This window comes from Thermobia domestica, unplaced genomic scaffold (genome assembly GCF_964235325.1).
Source record: "Thermobia domestica unplaced genomic scaffold, izTheDome1.hap1.1 HAP1_SCAFFOLD_119, whole genome shotgun sequence".
NCBI classification, from domain to species: Eukaryota; Metazoa; Arthropoda; class Insecta; order Zygentoma; family Lepismatidae; genus Thermobia; species Thermobia domestica.
In genome coordinates this window covers 154,416-171,919 of record NW_027655891.1, presented here as the reverse complement: position 1 = coordinate 171,919, position 17,504 = coordinate 154,416, and the positions used below count along the sequence as shown (strand labels likewise).

General features: G+C 35.9%; 1 protein-coding gene across 1 annotated transcript in view; it reads right to left on the bottom strand.

The window, feature by feature from the left end:
* LOC145676373 (uncharacterized) overlaps window positions 1–17,147 on the bottom strand; it is a 50,722-nt gene extending 33,575 nt beyond the window's left edge. The window contains exon 1 of the mRNA XM_081747226.1: window positions 16,931–17,147. The gene's annotated coding sequence lies outside the window, so the exon portion shown is untranslated. The remainder of the gene's footprint in view (window positions 1–16,930) is intronic.
* Between the last annotated feature and the right edge of the window lie 357 nt (window positions 17,148–17,504).

Genomic DNA, 17,504 nt, shown 5'->3' with positions numbered 1-17,504 from the left:
TTTAAACATAATAATTACTATGTTCTGCAATTATTATGTTATATATAAACAACTTATGTATTTTAATGTAATTATTTTATATAATTTTTCATGCATTGCGGAAAATATAATTTAAAAAAATGTATTGACACAGATGGGATTCGAACTCATAACCTTATGATTTGAAATCCGACAGCTTACCAATGAGCTAACACAAGGACTTCTAGAACTAAGCTTCTAGCGATGTATAACGGATCTCAAGATAATTATGACATTCATATCCATTACAAACGCTGTTTCTGTTCTACTTTGACTTTTATTTTAGTACTCAGGCGATAATTATGTTCTATTTCTTAACTTTGAGCATTCTTTTACATATGGAAAGATTCTTTAACGTATTTAAATGCTCCATTACGTATAGAGAGCTAAATGACAAACAAGCATGTGCAAGGTTTCGAAATATTGTATCATTAAGTATTTCCATCAATGTTACTTTTTTAAACACTTGGTAACAAATCTTATTATATTTAAAAGAAGAAAAACACATCTGCAAACTTTTTCCCGATTGCAAAGGCTGGCTTGGAGGTTCGAACCTGGCTTACTTTTTCCCGAAGATACCCGAAGCTGGACTTAGAAAATTTTTGCCTCAAAACACCAATAAAGAATGCGCTCAACCTTTTTGAGACAAGGTGTACATTTGTGCACTCCTTTAAAATTTGGGAGGGGTAATTTGGCCCACCCCTTAAATTTTAGAAATTGCTCATTTTATATATGTGGTATTATAGTACTGGACCCTAACATGTATTATGATAAATTTGGGTGGTCCACCTCGTTCCCTTTTAGGGGTACAAAATTGCCAAAATATAAACGTAAGCAATACGTTGTACCACGTGTTTGTTCTTTTGGCCCAATTTATCCTCTTGGATAAGGTTCTATTACCTTAAATGGTTATGTATAGGGGTCTATTCCCTATCATAAGACGTAGGTACATTTGTGCACTCCTTTAAAAATTTGGGAGGGGTACTTTGGCCCACCCCTTAAATTTTGGAAATTGCTCATTTTATATATTTGGTATTATAGTATTGGACCCTAACATGTATTATAATAAATTTGGGTGGTCCACCTCGTTCCCTTCTAGGGCTACAAAATTGCCAAAATATAAACGTAAGCAATACGTTGTACCACGTGTTTGTTCTTTTGGCCCAATTTATCCTCTTGGATGAGGTTCTATTACCTTAAATGGTTATGTATAGGGGTCTATTCCCTATCATAAGACGTAGGTACATTTGTGCACTCCTTTAAAATTTGGGAGGGGTACTTTGGCCCACCCCTTAAATTTTAGAAATTGCTCATTTTATATATGTGGTATTATAGTACTGGACCCTAACATGTATTATGATAAATTTGGGTGGTCCACCTCGTTCCCTTTTAGGGGTACAAAATTGACAAAATATAAACGTAAGCAATACGTTGTACCACGTGTTTGGTTTTCACCTAAGTTATCCCCTTGGATGAGGTCCTATTACCTTACATGGTTATATGGTTATGTATAGGGGTCTATTCCCTTTGTGCACTCCTTTAAAAATTTGTGAGGGGTACCTTGACCCACCCCTTAAATTTTAGAAATTGCTCATTTTATATATTTGGTATTATAGTACTGGACCCTAACATCTATTATGATAAATTTGGGTGGTCCAACTCGTTCCCTTTTAGGGGTACAAAATTGTCAAAATATAAACGTAAGCAATACGTTGTACCACGTGTTTGTTTTGGCTCAATTTATCCCCTTGGATGAGGTCCTATTACCTTATATGGTTATATGGTTATGTATATTGGTCCATTCCCTATTATAAGACATGGGTATATTGATGCACCCTTTAAAAATTTGGGAGGGGTACCTTGGCCCACCTCTTTATTTTGGAAATTGCCCAATTTAAACATTTGGTATAATAGTATAAGACCCTAATATATATATATATATATTACTATAAATTTGGGTGGTCCATCTCGTTCCCTTTCATGGGTACGAAATTGCCAAATTTTAGTACAACCACGTATTTCGTTTTTCACCTGATTTATTCACTTGGATGAGGTCCTATTACCTAATATGATTATATGGTCATGTATAGGCAGTGGCGTATTTAGGGGGGGGCTTCCGGGCTTTAGCCCCCCCCCGAAATCTTACTTACTATAGTAAAGTATATGAAATATCTTGCAGAATTTTCACATTTTCAGGCAAAGCCCCCCCCGAAAGTTAGCAAAGCCCCTCCCGAAACAAAATCGTAAATACGCCACTGTGTATAGGGGTCCATTTTCTATCATAAGACATAGGTACATTGATGCACCCCGGGAGGGGTACCATAGCCAATCCCTTAAATTTTGGAAATTTTTCAATTTAAGCATTCGCTATCATAGTACATGACCTCAATATGTATCATGATAAATTTGGGTGGTCCATTTTGTTCCCTTTCATGAGTAAAAAAAATGCCAAAATATAAACATAAGCAATATGTTGTATCACGTGTTTGGTTTTTGGCCCAATTTATCCCGTTTGATGCGGTCTTATTACCGTATATGGTCATATGGTCATGTATATAGGTTCATTCCCTATCATAAGACATGAGTACATTGATGCACCCTTTAAAAATTTGGGAGGGGTATCTTGACTCATCCACTCAGTTTTAGAAATTGTTTAATATAAGCATTTGGTATCTTCGTACAGGTCTTCAATATGTACCACTATAAATTTGGATGGTCCACATCGTTCCCTTTCATGGGTAAAGAACTACCAAAAATCAAATTTCGGAGGTCATTGACCCCTTGATAAGTATTTAGCACGTTATATGGTTTATTACCTTTATATGTTTTTGTTCTCTTTTAAATTTGGGAATTATAAAATAACATAATTTGGTAAACGTTTTCTAGGACCCATTGTAGATGTTGGTGTTCCTCTTATGGCCAAATATTCAAAATTTAAAGGTTATTGACCGGCTTTATTATTGAATAACTACAGGATTTATTACTTTTTCATAAGACACAGGTGTATTTGTGTACCAATCTTAAATTTTGGGAGGGGTACATTTCTTATTGTCATATCAATAATTGGTAATTGTTCTTAAAATTGGATAGTATTTCATTCATTGGGTAAATCATTATGATCACGTGATCAGTTATTGACCTATGATGGGATTAGGAGTCCAGGACATTGGTACATTTAAACTTTGTAGGATAATTTGAGAATGCGTCATTGGTATTGATTATTACAGCCAAATATAAACGTAAGCAATACGATGTACCACGTGATTAACCTTGATGAGGTAGTGTACAGGGATACATAGCTAACCTTATTGAATCTTATGACTCATAGTCTTAAGGGAATACATGCTACAACACTGGCAAAGTTATTGTTGATGTAATTTGATTGGTTGATCACTATCTTTCGTGCAATCTGATTGGCTGATCACTATCTTTCGTGCAATCTGATTGGTTGCTGATTTTCAAATCTTTGCTGCATTCAGTTTTGTTTTAACATTTGAAAAGTTTTTGAATTTTTTTGTTTGCAGCTTTGGTTTGACATTTTTTCGTTTGATATTTTTAGTTTAAAAATTTTTGTTTCGAAATTTTTGTTTGAAAAATTTGTTTCAAAATTTTGTTTGAAATTTTTGTTTGAAAAATTTTTGTTTGAAATTTTTGTTTCAAAATTTTGTTTGAAAATTTTTTGTTTGTAAATTTTTGTTTCAATTTTTTTGTTTAAAATTTTTTCGTTTGAAATTTTTCGTTTCCAAAACTTTTTTCTGTTTAAAAATTTTTGTTTGAACAGTTTTGTTTGGAAAATTTTGTTTCAAATTTTTTTTGTTTGAAAATTTTTGTTTCAAATTTTTGTTTGACATTTTTAAAAGTTTGTGCACTCATTAGTAAAGAACCGGAACTGTTTAGAACTAAAACCTCTGGCAACATTGTGGTGCAATAGTACACGTCAGAACATGATAATGCAACGTCATCAGTTTTGCATCATATATAAGTATCGTTCGAGTTAGTATTCATGATAACATCATCATGGCTACTTGTCTGCAGTTTCTAAACACACGTGATGTGATGAAATCATTTACCAAGATTTCTGATTTACAACAGAATGTACCTTATAGAATCTTAGCTAGCCAAACGATCCCTACAAAGTTTGGATTAAGAATCGTAGTGAAGCTTGAAAATGATAAGAATATAATTTTATCAGCAAGATATTTTCCCATGGAAGCATCAAAACAAGAAGAACTGCTGCGTTTCTTAAATACTGGATCTGTATCTTTATGTTACAAAGGATTCTTGGGTCGAAGTCATCAATTTGAATTTAGTACACAGCCAGATTCGTCAGCAATTGTGGTGAAATCATGAATTCAAACGTCAGCACATTCCTTTGACGTCAGACATAGTTGTATGAATTTGGTTGGTCAGCATGACGTCAGCAACTGTGATGAAACCATGAATTCAAACGTCAGCACATTCCTTTCCAATGACGTCAGCCGTAGTTCTATAAATCAACCAATACACTGTCATCCCACGAAATCATTTGAGCAAGTGCTTTCCAGGAGGAAAGATGTGTACTTCTAACGATAAAGAGTTCATCTTCGCAAACTATTATCCAATAAATATATTTCAAACAAAACATGTGATGATTGGTATCAGTGCTAGAACATTTGAACCAGTAATTCGATTGGGCAAAGCAGAACAATTTGGTGTACAACTGACCTGTGAAGAATGGCAAATATTATGTTCACGAATCGACCAAATGAACGATTATTTTCTTGATGAGCTAAATGTGACCATAGTCAAATCATTAGGCTCAAATCATGAAGTGGTGCTGCGTACAGTCCTCGAAGAGAAGATGGTGCTGTTACGTAAAAAGAGTACATTCCATGTCCCTCGCAACATGGTGTATCTAACACAAACGGAATGGAACAAATTCATCAGCGTATTTCAGTGTGTTAAACATGCAGTGGAAGAGTGCAACAAAACAAGTATATTCCTGAAAAAGTACTATTTTGAAAAATGTGTTATGCATATTGTACAACATGTATCTAGATATTGTGATGGTTGTCAACATCGTTCGTGGGTGCATAACTGTATTGATAAACAGTTTATTCGTGATCAAATGGACATTGAGTTTTCACCAATTGATATCGCAATAGACCTTAAAAGACTTCAATTGGAATTAAAAGTATATGCTAAAGACAAACTAGTGCAAGAAGTTCAAAATACATTGTATCGACAATATCCAGAACCACTATCTGGTATGGATGTATGTGGAGTGTAATAAAATGATCCATTTCAATGAATTGTGTTTTTTCATTTCAAGTACAACCCCATATTCTGATGTGTACTATTGCACCACAATGTTGCCAGAGGTTTTAGTTTTAAACAGTTCCGGTTCTTTACTAATGAGTGCACAAACTTTTAAAAATGTCAAACCAAACTTTGAAACAAAATTTTTGAAACGAAAAAATTTGGAAACGAAAAATTCAAACAAAATTTTAAAACGAAAAAAATTTTCAAACAAAATTTTGAAAAAACAAAATTCGAAACAAAAAATTTGGAAACGAAAAATTTCAAAAAAAAATTTAAACAAAATTTTGCAACAAAAAAATTAAAAATTTTCAAACAAAAAAATTTTCAAACAAAAAATTTTGAAACAAATTTCAAACAAAATTCTGAAACAAACATTTTTAACTAAAAATATCAAACGAAAAAATGTCAAACCAAAGATTCAAACTTTTTAAATGTTAAAACAAAACTGAATGCAGCAAACATTTGAAAATCAGCAACCAATCAGATTGCACGAAAGATAGTGATCAGCCAATCAGATTGCACGAAAGATAGTGGTCAACCAATCAAATTACATCAACAATAACTTTGCCAGTGTTGTAGCATGTATTCCCTTAAGACTATGAGTCATAAGATTCAATAAGGTTAGCTATGTATCCCTGTACACTACCTCATCAAGGTCAATCACGTGGTACATCGTATTGCTTACGTTTATATTTGGCTGTAATAATCAATACCAATGACGCATTCTCAAATTATCCTACAAAGTTTAAATGTACCAATGTCCTGGACTCCTAATCCCATCATAGGTCAATAACTGATCACGTGATCATAATGATTTACCCAATGAATGAAATACTATCCAATTTTAAGAACAATTACCAATTATTGATATGACAATAAGAAATGTACCCCTCCCAAAATTTAAGATTGGTACACAAATACACCTGTGTCTTATGAAAAAGTAATAAATCCTGTAGTTATTCAATAATAAAGCCGGTCAATAACCTTTAAATTTTGAATATTTGGCCATAAGAGGAACACCAACATCTACAATGGGTCCTAGAAAACGTTTACCAAATTATGTTATTTTATAATTCCCAAATTTAAAAGAGAACAAAAACATATAAAGGTAATAAACCATATAACGTGCTAAATACTTATCAAGGGGTCAATGACCTCCGAAATTTGATTTTTGGTAGTTCTTTACCCATGAAAGGGAACGATGTGGACCATCCAAATTTATAGTGGTACATATTGAAGACCTGTACGAAGATACCAAATGCTTATATTAAACAATTTCTAAAACTGAGTGGATGAGTCAAGATACCCCTCCCAAATTTTTAAAGGGTGCATCAATGTACTCATGTCTTATGATAGGGAATGAACCTATATACATGACCATATGACCATATACGGTAATAAGACCGCATCAAACGGGATAAATTGGGCCAAAAACCAAACACGTGATACAACATATTGCTTATCTTTATATTTTGGCATTTTTTTTACTCATGAAAGGGAACAAGGTGGACCACCCAAATTTATCATGATACATATTGAGGTCATGTACTATGATAGCGAGTGCTTAAATTGAAAAATTTCCAAAATTTAAGGGATTGGCTATGGTACCCCTCCCGGGGTGCATCAATGTACCTATGTCTTATGATAGAAAATGGACCCCTATACATGACCATATAATCATATTAGGTAATAGGACCTCATCCAAATGAATAAATTAGGTGAAAAACGAAACACGTGGTTGTACTAAAATTTGGCAATTTCGTACCCATGAAAGGGAACGAGATGGACCACCCAAATTTATAGTAATATATATATATATATATATATATATATATATATATATATATATATATATATATATATATATATATATATATATTAGGGTCTTATACTATTATACCAAATGTTTAAATTGGGCAATTTCCAAAATAAAGAGGTGGGCCAAGGTACCCCTCCCAAATTTTTAAAGGGTGCATCAATATACCCATGTCTTATAATAGGGAATGGACCAATATACATAACCATATAATCATATAAGGTAATAGGACCTCATCCAAGGGGATAAATTGACCCAAAACAAACACGTGGTACAACGTATTGCTTACGTTTATATTTTGACAATTTTGTACCCCTAAAAGGGAACGAGTTGGACCACCCAAATTTATCATAATAGATGTTAGGGTCCAGTACTATAATACCAAATATATAAAATGAGCAATTTCTAAAATTTAAGGGGTGGGCCAAGGTACCCCTCACAAATTTTTAAAGGAGTGCACAAATGTACCTATGTCTTATGATAGGGAATAGACCCCTATACATAACCATATAACCATATAAGGTAATAGGACCTCATCCAAGGGGATAACTTAGGTCAAAACCAAACACGTGGTACAACGTATTGCTTACGTTTATATTTTGGCAATTTTGTACCCCTAAAAGGGAACGAGGTGGACCACCCAAATTTATCATAATACATGTTAGGGTCCAGTACTATAATACCACATATATAAAATGAGCAATTTCTAAAATTTAAGGGGTGGGCCAAAGTACCCCTCCCAAATTTTAAAGGAGTGCACAAATGTACCTACGTCTTATGATAGGGAATAGACCCCTATACATAACCATTTAAGGTAATAGAACCTCATCCAAGAGGATAAATTGGGCCAAAAGAACAAACACGTGGTACAACGTATTGCTTACGTTTATATTTTGGCAATTTTGTAGCCCTAGAAGGGAACGAGGTGGACCACCCAAATTTATTATAATACATGTTAGGGTCCAATACTATAATACCAAATATATAAAATGAGCAATTTCCAAAATTTAAGGGGTGGGCCAAAGTACCCCTCCCAAATTTTTAAAGGAGTGCACAAATATACCCATATCTTATGAAAGGTAATGGACCCCTATACATTACCATATAACTATATAGGATAATAACACCTCATCAAAGGGGATAAAATCGACCAAAAACCAAACACGTGGTACTACGTATTGCTTACGTTTATATTTTGGCAATTTTGTACCCCTAGAAGGGAACGAGGTGGACCACCCAAATTTATCATAATACATATTAGGGTCCTGTACTATAATACCCAATGTTTAAATTGGTCAATTTCCAAAATTTAAGGGGTGGGCCAAGGTACCCCTCCCAAATTTTTCAAGGGGTGCATTAATATACCCATGTCTTATGAAAGGGAATGGACCCCTGTATACGCCCATATAACCATATAGGGTAATAACACCTCATCAAAGGGGATAAATTAGGTCAAAATCCCCCGAAATTTGACTTTTTGGCAATTTTTTACCCATGAAAGGGAACGACATAGACCCCCAATACTGATAGAGGTACATACTATAGTCCTAGGCTACCATACCAAATTTTTAGATTTGGCAATTTCCAAAATTTAAGGGAGGTGGTCCTATGTACCCCTGCCAAAATTTAGGGGGTGGGCCATGGTACCCCTGCCAAAATTTAGAGGGGGTGGTCCTATGTACCCCTAGGTCATTGACCCCAGCCAGGGACCATGGGTCCTGAGGCAGGAACCCAGGGGCCAATACTACTGCATCGCGAGGGTACTCCTGCCGTGTATTTCCTCTCTCGGTATCCGTGTAAGTGCAGTGTGTGATGGGCAAGACAAAGAACCTGACTGAACTTGACCGTGATCATATTGTAGGGGTCAGACGACCGGGTGGCTCGATTTTCGAAGTGGCTCCGGCACTCGGATATTCAAAGGCAACTGTGAAGGGTGTATCGTGAGTACCTGGCTTCCGGTAAAACGGCACCCACACGGGCAAACTGCTGTTGTAAGGGGCGTGTCGATGACAGGGGTAGACGCTGAGTGGCCCACATCGTAACAGCCGACAGATGAGCTACCGTGTGTCAAATCGCGGAGAGGTTCAACGCAAGACAACAATGCCGTGTCCGCAGCCACACAATTAACAACCACCTGCTCGCCATGGGGTACAGAAGCCATCAACCCACGCGAGTATCCCTTCTAACAGCACAACACAGGAAACAACGTCTAGCATGGGCAAAGAAACACCGCCTCTGGACGGTGGAAATGTGGGAAAAGATTTCCTGGACAGTTTCACATTGGTACATACCGATGATGTCATCTTGCAGCATCACAATGCGCCAGCCCACCGCTCTAGGATTACAGCAAACTGGTTTGATGAGCACTCCCTTGATCTGGCAACACGGTTGTTGGACCTCAGTCCAATCTAACAAATCTGGGACGCCATGCAACGACGCCTTCGGCTGTGGACCATATTCCAACTAACCTGCAATCGCTGTGGGAGACTTTGCAGCAGATGTGGATTGAGATTCCACAACACTCCAGGCGCTTCTTGGAGTCTATGCCCCGGCGGGTAGCCTTCATTATCAAAGCGAAAGGTGGTGTTACATGCATGAGGTAGGTGTCTATAATTCAACTGGTGATCAGTGTATATTGTCTTCCTTTTTATAACTACAATACCTTTAACTTTAGCAGGTTAATAGATGCGCAGAAGAATAAAAGCACAATTATAAAAGCTATTACGTACAGTGAAATGGTGAAAATCATGAAACAGGATATGATTGAATTTGCTGTAAAAAGGATACAAAACGTACCTCAAATAATTCCGGTATGTATATTTTCCTTCATTTTTAATAATTAATCCCTTGTTTAAATCACCATTTCCCCCCCTAAATTTATATTTTCAAGCACTAATAGATAAATGTTTAAGGTATACTAAACTTATAGTAACGAACGCGGAGAAAGTGATCACATATATAACATATAATATTAGAAGTATAATAAGGAAACAATGATACTTTTACGTTTATTGGCTTAGGAGCCATAAGGCAGAAACTAAGTGCTGGGGAAAGTTTCAAGATGGTGTGTTACTTATTTAAATTGGAGGGGAAAAAAAGCAACTATAGTTTGGTTACTGTTTTATTATAATATCAATACATATATTCGAATAGGTTTAATATTAAAAAAAAATTTAGTTTGACCGATTTTTGTCGTAATTGCACTGGGCTACGGCTATTTATGCAAAAAGGCGGTAAATCCGCAACTGGATTTTTTTACAGGATAAGAACATTAATAAAACCGATTTCAATATATTTCATTTTCTTTGGAAACGTTTACCTCAAACACTAATTTCAATGGACACAGGCTTACATAGGGAAAGATAGTGCGAAAATCTACTTTCAGAGCTGTTGCGTACTCCCTGCCGACGCCACTGTTTGCGAACTATTTATTAAACTAGCTGGATTTCTAAACCTGTTGATATTTTCCGGAAATTACAATGAAAAACCCTCTCAAATCAAATAATAGTTTATCTTTTTCTTCATGTTAAATGATTCATTCATATCTTTCAACAGAAATTCTACGCAGTTCGACAACGTTTGAAGCTTCATTGCGCATCTCTGACATTGTATATAGTTACAATATATACATCGTTTTAGAGCTGATAAAATTTCCAACAACTTTTATTCGCGCACTTTTTCATATTTTTACTGTGTTAAATTGTATTAGGCAATGAAAAGAATATGTTCCTAATACAGATCCCAATTTTTTATATTATCCTAAAGTTATGCAAAAATGGTTACTCGGAGAGAAGTGATAATAACTTGTTACATTGCCTATAATATTAGAAGTATAATGAAAAGGAATGCTCCTTCTACGTTAATTAGTTTAGAAGTTATGTGGCATAAAATAAATACATGCGAGAAATCCAAGATGTCAGACTATTTATTCAAAATGGCGGAAAACCAGCAACTGGATTTTTTGGGATTTTCTAGAGGCTAATGAGGAAGAGATCACGAACAAATTCCAGAAGGCCCCATCTTTTTTATTCTCAATGTCTAAGTCTAACCTTATTTTGACTGCACTACATTACTATTCCACACCCTCCCCACATAAAAAGGTGGTATGATCTGAGTTCGTATTACTGCTGATAAGGGGTGTGTCAGTAAAGTCGTGCTAGTGTAGTGAGCTCGTCACGTGTTGAATAATTTGAAAAGCAGTTTCTCAAGAAACTTTCACAACAGCACACGCCTATTGCGCTAGTTTCAGTGTGGTTGGGAGCAAACGAGAATAGTAGAGAATACTGTTCAAAACCTCGTTGTTGCATAAGAAGAAGTAATTAATTCAGTCATAAAATACAAGTGCCCTAATGCTTTGATGGTCACTATATAGAGCGGAAGTTCGCACGAAAGTTCTCATGTAATATGCATAAAAAAACTCAAGTATCCAACGGTAAGTGAACAAACGAAATAAGAAAAAACTGTCGTATTTTTCATACAGGAAGCTTTAATCAATAATATGGTAAATTTTGATGCCCAAAACTGCAAAACGTTATACCATAGGATATATGAGTATATTTATATAATTAAAGGCTGAAATTTTTGATCACATTAGTAGAGAATAACTCGAGATATTCGGAGGCATTTCTAAATAAAACGTGTCCCTATAGCTTGTAGTTGACCAAAATTTACCTCACAGGATGTATGGACCAACCCAAATATGAAATGTTACATTGTCTGTAGTGATAAAATACCATAAATAAGACACAGAAATAGGACAACGGGTCAAAGATTACCTAGGACAACCCGTCCGTACATAGATGATTTTCTTTAAAAAAAAAAAAAAAAGAAGAAGTACATTGAAAATTGCTAATTAAGGCTATAGAAAAAATATCGGAAAAGTGTTCCATCGCCATAAATGAAAGTTATTTACCAAGGAATATGGTATTAGAATACAAGTCGGTTAAAACTGTATTAATATATCTCGTTCGAAATTCAGTGAGAACAAAATGAACATCAGTACAATTTTTGTGTGTTTCAAACACAATTCTTTAGTGTAATACTGAATATACTATTGTTAAAAACATGTAAATAGTAAATTCATCTACAACCAATCACATAAAAGAAAGTATTTATTATTCATGCATGGAAATTATTAGATAATTATAAACATAGGGATAATAAACTAACGTTACTAATTTATTAAGAGTTGTTAGAACGGATCGAAAGCAAAATACTACATAAAAGTATAACACATATGCATATACTACCTATTGTATATAACTATGAAGAACGTAAGATGTCACCACATTTACCAAGTAAATAGCAATTGCTCTCGTTAACAAAGATGTGTTCGCGGTATCCAGAAACAAAAAAACAGAAACTTACTTTACAACTTATAGCATTCTTCTCACAATCTTTTTTTTTTTCGTACTTATCTACTAGGAACCAAAAGGTGCTATACAAGTAAAGAGACTCCATTTAGTTATCCTTTGGTATTATTAGGTTTAATTTCGGAAAAGAAATATGAGAATGGGAGCGGAAACCACATAATACTAAAGAATTGCCAGAACTGAATGAATGGATTTCTACAAAAGAAATTTAGACATAATTACGACTGTAATAATGCACACAAGCACTGTTTGCCAGGAATGATAATTATACTTGAAGGCTGGAAGTGAAACTGAAGGAAAGAAGTACACACAAGTCATTAGTTTCAAACATTCAATACGAATCACTTTGATATACATCTGATTCATTTGAGGAAGAACACCGTGCTCGTGGGTTTTCTTCTGGTTCTCCCTTTCCTCATTCCACTATTTCATTCATTACTCATCATCACCGTCTCTTTTAGCCTAACCGACATATTCGTGGGAAGTAAAACTTAAAGATTTCATTTCATTTTCATTTGAGGAACAGTTATACTTAACATGTTCCCTTTGGTTATTCTCGTTGGCTCTTGAGTTCCCAAGTAGATGGGGTACGAGCCATTGGCGTGGTGTGAGAGACCTGAGTTTAATTCCTGACCGGACGTTATATGGTTCAGATACCAGGTTAGGATGCAGTTACACGTCTCATATAACCTCCCTGCTCAACAGACCGCTACACTCAAATCCAATTCAATCCTGTGTTCGTTAGACCCATTAATTGCATTTACAGAAGCGGAACAGTTTCTTTCAGTTAACCACAAACATTGGTACATTTCTTATTACGCTTTAATCCACTGCTCTGAGACAGAAAAGAGTACACTGGATCCGGAATAGTTGTATTTTTCCACATATAATTAAACCACAAAATCATTGTTTCATAATGTGATATGCAATAAAGAAATGACAGTACTACATCTGATTTTCTGTTCTGGAATGGATTATATTTCTTTCCAGGCGCGAATGTGCAACAGATGTTAAAACAAGTTCTACTAACATTATCACATCTGTTTCGTCCATGTATTAAACACAAAAATCGGCGAGGTATTTTTGACTTCCCTTGGAACAGATGAAGAATTCTTTAAATATACAAGTGCTTCTGAAATGTTATTGTCCTTTAGTAGGAGTTTAAAATGATGTACCTTTCCATTTCGTGTGAAGGATGCTCTGTAATTACTCTCAGTAACAAAGGGGAATCAACGTGAAGAATTACAAATGAACAAACTAACTAACTAACTAACTCTATGGCCTATGGAACCCGGAGGTTCAATGCCGCGTTCACAAAAGCTCTCCACTGACTTCTATCCTTAGCTAATTGGATCCAGTTTCTACTTTGTATTCCTATCTCTGCGAGATCCATCTTAATATTATCCTCCCATCTGCGCCTAGGTCTTCCTAATGGTCGTTTTCCTATGGGTCTACCAGTCAAGACTTTGAAAGCGTTTCTACTTTCTTCCATTCTAGCTACATGACCTGCCCACCTAAGCCTCCTAGACTTGACGACCCTAACAATGTTGGGTAAACCGTATAAACTATGTAGTTCCTCGTTATGAAGCTTCCGCCATTCCCCATTCTCGTTCCTCTTGGGTCCGAATATTCTTCTCAGGATCCTGTTCTCAAATACTTTCAGTCTATGTTCTTCCCTCAGAGTAAGCGACCATGTTTCGCAACCATACAAAACAACAGGCATGATTATCGTTTTATATATTTTAAGCTTCAAATTCCTCGACAGAATTCGCGACGACAATAGATTTTGAACCGAATAGAAACACGAATTCCCTGCTAGTCGACATTTAATTTCTTCGTGAATATGATTTTCGTCTGTTAATATTGATCCTAAATATTTGAAAGTATCCACTTTATCAAAAGTATTATTTAATATTTTAACGCCTCCACAATTTGCCGTATTACGGTCCCGACGCACTTCCATGTATTTAGTTTTAACAAATGAACAAACAATGAAGATAAATTTAGAAGACATTTATTAGCCTGTATTTCACTATGGATTTAAACTAGTTTTATTTCTGATGAAGTATGCAAATTACTGATGAGCTATCATGCACTTCAGTGTTGATTTGGTTCTTATATATGTGACGTATATTTTGGTCAAAATAGGGAGAACACGTTATGTTTCCAATCATTTTGTCTTACTTGCTACTGTAACATTTTCACATCCAATTCGACAAACTGTTATATATCTTTTTTCTTCTTCTTCAGAATTGGGGATCAATTATCACGACGCTCTTACCTTGAACTTCCTGTTTAAAAACACAAAGCTTTTTTTAATTTCGTTTGTTCACTTAGTTGCTGAATATCTAAGAATTTTGATACTTATGACGTCAGAAGTTTCGTGCTTCCGCTCTAAATGTGTGGCCCCAAAAATAGTCAAACCTTTCTCTGGTGAAATGAAAAGAAATTTATCTAATAACGAACGTGTACGGTAAGTATATCGTAATGAGTCCAGACCAGTATAATCATAAATATCGATGTGAAAATACTACTACTACTAATAATAACGGCGCAGTCATATGACGAGACCTGCCATCATAAGGTGTCCAATAAATAAATACAAGGGTTAAACAAAAAAATCAAAAGCGTTTGCAAAAGTGTGAAAATCATACAAAGTATGGTGTGGGGCCTCCTTTTGCGTCCAAAACAGCTTGGATCCGACATGAAATGGACGTATACAGTTCCTGAATCGTGGTGTGTGGAATTTTGTACCATTGTTCCTCTAAAACATGCTCCAATTTCTTAAGGGACGCTGGTGGAAGGTAATGAGACCGAACACGCCTTTCTAACTCAAACCACAATGGCTCAATGATGTTCAGATCTGGTGATTGTGAAACCCGGGGAGGTGTGATAGCTCCTGGTCATGCTCCTCAAACCACGTTTTCACCGTTTTTGCATCCTAACAGAGTGCCAGATCATCTCGGTAGATGCCATCAACATCAGGGAACAACATTTGGGCCATGGGTAGAACCTGGTCCCCCAAAATGGCCTCTACGCTTTGGCATTAATCATTCCATGCAGGACTATGATGGGACCTGTAGAAAACCACGATATCGCTCCCATACTGTAACAGAACCACCCCATTGCTTTACAGTTGGGAGCAGACAGTCTGTATCATAGGCCTCCGACGGTGTTCTCCATATGTAAAGATGATCGGTTGTTGGAAACAAGTTGAAGGTCGATTAATCGGACCACATTACGTGTTTCCACTGCTCATGAATCCACGCCTTCCTTGTGGTCCTTGCACCACTGGATAAGCCTCTTCGCATTTACTATATGACCAGGAGTTTGGCGATAGCGCCTCTGACATAAATTTTCATTTTATGAAGTTCCCGTCGTACTGTTTTCGACGAAACCGGGTTCTGTATGCTGGAATTGAGTTCAGACGTAATTTTCATTGCAGTTGCGTTCTCTTTAGCTGTTACTATCCGTTTTAATGCCCTCCGGTCCCTATCTGACAGGATTGTCTTTCGACCACTGTTGTGCTTTGCAGACGTCGTTTGCCCATGAATTGTGCATGCCCACATGACATTGGACACAGTACGTTTCGATACCCCCACAATTGCCACTGAAGCTCCAACCAGACGGGCACCAACGATCATGCCTCTTTAGAAGTCTGTCAAGTATCTCATTTTACCGCACCACTTTCACACCACGACACTCACAGGTGAACTGGTTACTGCTGATGGAAGAGGAAGTTCCACATGATACATTGAAAAAAAAAAGAAAACGATCGGCAACCACAAGTGTTGTGCAGTGGAGGGCCAAACTTACGTGTCCTGCAGGGACGTACGCAGGGGGGGACAGGGGGGTCCGGACTCCCCCGAAATTTCGAATTTTTTAAAATTTAGCCTAATTTTAGGGGCAATTTTAGGAATTTTAATATAAAATACCTTCATATTTAGTTTGGACCCCCCCGAAATAAATTCGTGGGTACGCTACTGGTGTCCTGTATGAAGGATTTTGAGATTTTTCGTCTATCCCCTGTACTTCCTATTGCACTTAGTATTTCACAATACTTTTAGTAAATAGTCTTTGGGCTCGACAGCTATTTATATCTTGTTTGTATTAATGATGAGTGATCGTTTTACGTGCAAGCACCCGTTTATAAGAAGACTCGCTCTTGACATTACTCAAAACCATGTGAGTATAATCCTAACACTTAAGACTTGGTGCGAGAAGGAGGTTTATAACAGTTTGAATATTTATTTCAAGTCTACGGATTAGGTTGTGTTTCTTTAATGTGTTCAAAATTTACAATTCCAATAACTCAGTCTAAGGTAAACGAAAAACTAATATTTAACATAGGCCTACTACTGCAACTGTTGAAAAAAATATTTATACAAAACATTTCTGGAGAAATAAAAGCATTTGAATGTACCTGAGAGCCTGAATACTGCTACTTGTTTGTCGATTATTTTCTTGAACGTCCTCCTCGGTATCTCTTCTACTTCCAATAGTGGCAGACTCTTCAGTGTTGTATGTAAGATCGGTGCATTCTGGCTTGATATTACTGTAAAAAGATTTGGAATTTACATCAGTTGTTGGTAAACGCTTGACCAAACATATTGCTTTCGAAGTTAGTTTCCAATCTGATCTTGTTTCATCCTCATTACTTTATGATGCGATATTCTTTTTTTCCCTCGCACTTTCTCGTTCCTTACAATCTGAAGGTATTGTTAGGAAATCTTTATGATCATTAGTGTTACTAGTACACAGTTTATAATTCCAATTTTCAGATGTCGCGATTTCTGTTTTCATTTCAATTTTAATAGGAACGTTTTCTATCTTCGTTTCAACTTTATTACAAGCAAGGTTGAAATAATGTAATGCCATTTTCTAACACAAAGGGATCTCGTTGGAAATTTCAAACCTTCAGCATCTCATGCTCAAGAGAAACAGACAAATCTGAAAGCAATAAAAAATATTATTCGTTTTAACAAAATTATTAGCGG